We start from the raw sequence: 7,511 nt of genomic DNA on the forward strand, positions 1-7,511 counted from the left end.
GATGCTGTGAACTTCTCTTTTCATCTGTTCCTGGTGAAGTAAGCGGCTCCCGATGCCGCCGTGAAGTCAATGTTCTCATCGCGTAGACTCAATTCCTCCATTTATTGTCTGAGAAAATTGTCCAAGCGGGTTCAGGTCTTTGATGCCGTGAGAGGTGCGGGTGCAGCGAGGGCAGCGGCAGGAAGGGCCAAGCACACAGCCCTTCGCCTGCGGGAGAGGCTGGGAGAGCCGGGGCGGCTCCGGCTGGAGAAGGCTTGAGGGGTTCTCACCTGTGTGTACAAATTCCTGGTGGGGCCAGGGAAGGAGCCAGACTCCTCTCAGTGGTGCCCAGGGAAAGAAATAGAGGCAACGGGCACAAACAACAAATGGCGTAACAAAAAACTTCTTCACTGTGAGGGCGGTTGAACAGCGTGGCAGGTTGCCCAGAGAGGTTGTGCAGTCTTCATCCTTGGAGATACTGAAAACCTGACCGGACACAGCCCTGGGCAGCTGTCTCCAGCTGGGTTGGACTGTCCAACCTCCAGAGCAGCCAGTCTTTTCCTTCCAGAAAGGCTCCTGAGCAGCCATAAAAATCCCTGTGGGCTGTGCTTGCCTCCCCAGAGCGCAGGCTGCCGGAGAGCTGCATCCAGGTCTGGGATTTTCCAAGAGCCCCCAGAACACGGAGTCACCAAAGCCCGGGACCTCGCCATGCTGGCATTTAGTACTGTTTCTTTAGCTTCCCAGGTAATCGATGTGATGAGCGCTGGGTTTATTTCAGGTCACTACATCCTGTGACCCACTTGTTCATCCATAAACTTGGTGATGAACATATACAGGGAGCCCAGATGCTGCTTCTCTGGAAAAAGGGCAGAATGTTTGTCCTGGGACCACAGCACGGCTCTTTCGTGAGCTTCAACTTTAACTGCCAGAACCAGAAAAAGAAGGCAAACTGCAGGCTAACCATCTCCCCTAAGAGAAAGGTGGCATCCTCTGTTTAATCTGCTGGAAACAAAGAACTAAAGAAATATTTGTAGCAAATTGAGTCAATCAATTGGGCTTCTAATTACAAGCACGTAATATATTCTAGAACACGCCCAGCTTTCCTCAGTCACCTATCAGTGTAACCTTTCTTATCAGCCATGCCATTGCAGTTGAAGTTGTGTTAGTTGTTACAACCCAAAAACTGAAGAAGATAAAAATGTAATGGTGGAAGCCTGATGGCGACCTGCCAGTATGAGTGCAGTGAGTCCTTGGGGCATCGCAGAGTGCGCCCGTGAGGCTCAGCTCCTCTCCACGCTGGCACCGCTGTGAAACACCTCAGAAGGATCAATGGAAGTCAACAAGACAAACCACGAATGGCCCAAGCAAGGAGCTGGGCGTGAAAAGATAAGAGGAAAATGCTCAAGGGGCCGAATTTAAGATTCTGATCTCCTCGAAGGCTCTTGTGGTTTGGGGCGTTGCTCAGGCTCAGGCCCAGGCCAAGACTCGGAGTGTGGAACCTGGCTGGATGTAAGCATTCCATGCATCGTCCCTTGCCGTGTTTTGGAATGGATGGTCCCTCCTGGTGAAGCACAGTGGGTGTGGTGGAGACCTTTTCCTCCAGGAGCTCAGTGCACTGACTCACACCAGGGAAGAGCTGGGTTTGGTTCCCTTTATCACCTGAGAGGATTCAAACCCACTTTCTTGCGTCCTTGCAGATCCCCGAGCCTCAGGCTGCTGCCGTGCGATACGCCGTTTGTGCTTCGGGCCCTGCCGGACAGCAGAGCCGAATGGTGGCCCTACCCAGACTGGGGCACGCGTAGAAGCAGGACAGTGGGTGCTTGAAATAGATAAGTTGTTTTGTGAGCAAAACAACTCACAAAATGGGATTTTTGTCTTACCACCTGTCCCCTGTGTCCCTATACCTCCTCTGACTCCACGTGGGTAACGTTTTCCTCTTTTCCCCCTTCCCATCCCTACGATTTCACCTCTGTTCCCACCACAAGCTTGAGAGTCCTTTTGCTTGCTTGCTCCTCGAAGTAACAAACCCCGCTCTCTCGCAGGTGGGGCTGTCCCTGGGCAGAGGCAGTCAGGAGATGGCAGTCCAAAGACCGCACGTGGCTGCTGGACCTCAGGTTTCTGCCTTTCCTGAGGGACCTGCAGGATCTGATGGGGGTTTCCGTCCTCTAATCAGCTGCTGATGTTAAAAAACTCGGGGGAAACCTCTCCTTGACTTTTCCAAGTGTTCAGCTGAGTTTGGCTGAAATTGGTGGTCGGTGTAGGCAAGCAGGGATGTTATCCGCGGGGAGGAGATGGGGAAGAAGAGAGGATGCGGACAGAAAGGAAAACTATATGATTGCATACCTTGTTTCCTTTGAAAAGCAAACAAAAAATGAGCCAACTTCAGATTTTGGAGGTGATCTCATCAACAACTGATCAGAGGTTTTCAGAATATGTTTTGGACCCAAACTCCACTAAGTCTCTTTCAGGATCAGCCATTGGTTTCTTTTAAAATTCTTATTGCAATTTACCGTCCTATCTACTTAACCTCCTAGTCCAGCTGGCTTTCTAACTAAGGATTTATGCAGGGTCTTTACAGAAAGTAAAAATAAATCTTAAACCTTACAAAATAAGCAGAAGCTTTTCTTTTTTTCTTTTTTTTTTTTTTTCTTTGATTTCAGTGGATTCTAGACTGTGCCATTTGCACGTGGAAATGCTGGGTCAACGAGTGTGCAATGAGCTACACCACCTTTTTTATAGGTGTGTTTATTACTGTCTCACTTAGGTATTCATCCTAAATATTGCAGAGTAGATATTTTAGAAGTTGTTTAGAAGATATTTTAACACGGGCCATCGATTTTCTTGTAGTAGTCACTGCTTTCAGTGAAAATCTACTGCTGCTTTCCATGCAGTTTGCCAGCTGGGTTGGTGGAGCCACAAAAGGATCACCTGCATCAAAGTGCGTTACCATGCGCATCCCCCTGCAGAGCGAAAATGTTAATGAAAAAAAAAACCCAAAATACAAATCTGACTTGTACATAAATCGAAGAGATCTATAAATATCATTTTTTTGCTGTGAATACGGTCTGTTTCATGCTTGGAGAAGAGCCTGCAGGCAGTGGGCTGCCCTCTCCCCAGTGTTGTCCCAAGCGGTGGCCGTGGAGCGTCTTCGCATCAGTTGAGCAAAGATGCAAAAGGCACAGAGGAAAAACCACCTGTGGTTTGCAATTTCTTCCATCTCAAGGAGGGGGAGATGTTGAAAGAAGCATGCACGGGAAGGCATCGCTGAGCCTAACCCACTGCACGAGGGCTCCGTCCTCTGGGACGGGGGGAGCACCGCCTCTAGCTCCCGGCTTTGCAGTTCAGGCCCGTCATGCTTTGAAGTCACGTGCCAAAAATAAATGTCAGGAAAAAAGTATGTCCCAAAACAAATCGTTTAGTCTAGAGCCGATGTTTGGTTTAGACAGTTCCGTGGCCCCCTCAGGAATGGAGCGAGCGCCGAGCGCTCCTGGCTGCGAGCCACGACGGCTGCCTGGTGCTGGGTGGCCCTCGGGGAGCTCGGGTGATCCCAGAACCCCCCAGCCGCCAGCTGGGGCCAAGCACCGAAACCCGAAATCTCACACACTTTCCCGGAGAGGATTTTTCCCCTTCCCGGGTTTTCCATTTGACTGCTTTAGCTTTAATGCTCGTTTCCTCGTTTCCGCCTCCCGGGCCCCTTTCTGGGGGTGTCTCTGCTGGGGTGGCCGGTGCTTCTTGCCGCTGGTCAGCAGCTCTTGGGGGTGGAAGGAAGGAACGAGAGAGCCTGGTAAGTCTTTGGCCTGTTGGGGATGTTGGCAAAGCTCCCTGTGATGTTACTGGGGTCACTGAACTTTGTCAAAACTGATGTCCTAATTATGCTGACATCCTAATTATGCTGTAAAAGCTGAGCTTTTACAGTTGTGTGATCTTAAAAGCCCCTATTCGGAGCGTTCCTGCCTTCGGCTCGCGGTCCTTTAAACAAGGTTTCCAGGACCAGCTGGAGTCACTGCTAAGCTCTCCCTGTTGGACGTAGCGAGGGCTTTTCACAGAGGCCTGGGCAGATCTGATGGAGATAAAGTCAGAGCTGAAACTAGGCACGCTTGTACCTGGGATGGCAAAGCTCCTCAGGGATGAGCTACTGATTTCTGCGAGTAGCCGCCATCTGGTGCCCCATAGTTTGTGCACATGCACAAACAAAGCCAGGAAGGGCAAATGTTTTGACTTCGACTCATTTCTTCCTCAAAGGGCCAAGTGTCGATATGTTCTGCTCTTGAGGACGCGTTCAGACTTCCAGTCACCTGATGCTCCTCAGTTGGTCAACTGAATTACATGCATTGTATGGAAAATCGTGGTCCTCAGGCTGGATGGAGATTGCCCAATGCACTGCAGGGGAAGGAAACCACTGATTCAGTCCCCGGATTGGAAACTCCACTGTCACTGAATAAAGACCACCGCTGAATCAACAGGCCTGAGTAGCATCATGCTTCAGCTCCATGTGCAACCAAAACAGACCAAAAGTACATGTCATCTGGCGAGTTCTGGCCTTTCTTATTAGAAAGTGCTGTCACAACAACTGGTCTCACTGTGCCCAAACTACAGAGAAATATTGTTTGCTTCCCTGGCACCGGGGACTCTGGTGCACATCTGGCTAGCTGAGGGAAGGTGTTCGCTGCCAGCCCACATGGCGATCTGACATGCTTTTTTTTTTCCCCCACATCCAGTGAACATCAAGTTGTAGGCTGGAGTTCCCAGGTTGTGTTAGAGCCGAACAAGCTCCAAGATTCATAGTGAAACTTAGCTGGGACTGAGAACCTCGGTGTGCCTTCTGCATCTGGTCACAAGGATCACTTCAGATCCTCCTGGAAGCTCCTAAGCCCCGCAGGCAGGAGGTGGGAAGGTTTCCAGCCTCTATGCCTCCTCTGGCCTGAGCCTGTCCTCTTTGTAAAGCAGCAGAGAATCACAAGCTCCATTGTCATACCTTTTTTTTTCTTCAGCTAGCTTAAAAACTTGGGATTCTGTAGCCCACATCATGGCCTACTCTGGAGCAAGTCACCTGCCCATGCCCCTTCCATTGCTGGTCATGGACATGAGCTGATTTTGGATAAGGAAATGCAACATCTGTTGTCTTTAACTCGTGATTCAGAGTAGCGTTTGTTCATGGATTTTTTTTGTCCCATGACATCCAGTCCCGGGTTTCATTTTAAGGCGCTCCTTTCCATTTTTATAAGTGCTTCTCCTTTACACTTTGTTGTTCAGGGGAGAAGGCCTGGAGACACGGTCCCGCTCCATACGCAGCGCTTGGAGGGTTCAGTGCCTGCCCCTGTAATGCTTTGCCCCGACAAACAGGTTTCTCGTGTCCTTGTGAGCTTTCCTCCCAAGACAGAGATCCAGGGCTGGGTACTCGAATATGAAACAAATGCAGTTTCGAAGGACATGAATGTACGGGTCTTTCATCAGCGAGATGCCCTGAGTGATCTGGCTTGACATTAAAAAGCAGTATTTAGCATACACATTTTTTTTATCTTGAAAAAAGATGTTTAAATATTTACTCAAATGAGATAAAGCTCCAGATAATGATAGGGTCTATCCCTGTGGAAGGCAGCGACAGCGTTCCCAGGATTTCACTTTGTTTAGCCGAAAGTCATGCCCTACTTTCTGAACTTCTCAGAGCCTCCACCAGTAGCCGTGGGGAAAAAAATGAAAAGCAAAATTATATAGCATAAGTTTTAAAATAACAAAAATATTTCAAGGTTAAAAAAATCAGATCTGTGCCAGAAATTCCTTCATGCTGTAACTATTTTAGATGTAATTCTGCTTCTGATTTTGTGGGAGCCCGTTAATGCTGCTTACCCTATTGTTCTCACATCTGTAGTCATCATGGGCTACAGTGCTTTTAATTTCAGAAACTTTTAGAAAAGTCTTGCAAAGAAATGCAGCAGAAGTAAGTTGCACTGCTGGTTAATACATTGTACTGTATGTCACAGCCCCTACGATGTCTGGTCTCTTTCTCCAAAACAAAATGTGCTTTCTCCCAGCTCTAAAATCTCAGCTTTTTATGTAAAGGAAGAAAAAAAACCAAACTAACCAGCAAAAAAACCCGTATCAGCCCTCCTCTTGCCTGGACCCTCCGGGCTTCCTGGTAGCAGGGACTATTATTAATTGCTACTCAATACGCACCTTTTCTGCTATGAATTAGAGGTAACAGCTGAAAGCCACCAGACAAACCATAGGTTTTAAACGCAACTAAAGGATACCGATGCAGATCTGTTTACTAATTATCATTCTGGAAGAAGGTTTAATAAATGAGAGCCCAGAAAGCTCCCAGTGTGTGATATGCAGCTTAAAACGGGTATAATTGGCACGCTGTTTTTAAAACATACCGTTCTAACCCTGCCGGGGTGTCCCTCTGTGCTGTGACGCCGCCCCAGCCGCCTCACCCGGCTCCTCTGGGTTGTGTGGGCCCCGAGGAGCCGCAGACCGTGCCGGGATGCACGGGGACCGTTGGCCTCCAAGTGGCTTCCCTGCCAAGCCGAGCGGGGCTGGGGTCTTCCCGTGTTGACTCGGAAGGACTGACCACCGTCACCATCCACTTTTTTTGCCCCAGTACAAACACTTGACTTCCGGACTTCCGTTGCTTTCCTAACCTGAGAAATTCCTCAGCCGGGGCGAACGAGCTCTCTGTTTGTGCCCGCTGTTTGCGCTCTCGGTTATTTTCCAGCGAGTGGAAACGTTGCCTGAGCACAGAGTCAGAAATAACGCCCTGGCAGCGAAAGGTCCGCAATCACGTTTAGAGCGATTTTTTTCCTTGTTATCGCTCTCTGCGCTGCACGGTGAGGAGCTCAAGTTTAGGTTCCGTGTTCGTTTTGGTGAGATCACCAACTGTGTTGTGGACATTTTGCCACCGGGCAGCAACCTGGACAGTGCGCGCGTTTCCCGGTTTGTTAGTCCCCGCCGAAGCCGGGCTGGAGGTGACGAGCAGTTGTGCCCCAGCACGGAGCCACCGCGATGCCCTGCAGGGCTGCTCTCCGGCCCCAGGAACGCCTTCGCACCCGCGCACAGCTGCAACATCTGCACCCATCCTGGCGCTTTATTATACTCACGTATACTCCATACTGTAACACATGGAAGAGTGTACGAGACTGTGACTAAGCCTTATGCTCAAAATCCCCCGAACCATAGGAAGTTTTGTATCCCGAGGAGGTTCCAATCGTTGTCTTTGGTCCAAGTTTGTCTTGGTGAAAACGCCAGAGCTGAACATCCCAAAATCTTGGGAGGCATTTGAAGCTGAGCGGTTGGGCTGCTGTCTGTTGCATAGAGCTCGGTTATATTTTCAGAGTGCTCTTAAGTTTTTCCCTGCACCTACATGGAACAGGTTTCAAAACAAAACCATGTCTCTCTGATGGCTTACAGGTACACTTCTTATTATAGCTAGAGACGTTACTGTTGAAATAAGTTGTCTGCTTAGATGTGGGATGAGAAAACGAGAGGTTTGTTTAGGTTAGGACAAAAGGGTTGGCTTAGTAAGCTTTGCGTGT

This window comes from Vanellus vanellus (assembly GCF_965231255.1).
Source record: "Vanellus vanellus genome assembly, chromosome: 10".
Lineage (NCBI taxonomy): Eukaryota > Metazoa > Chordata > Aves > Charadriiformes > Charadriidae > Vanellus > Vanellus vanellus.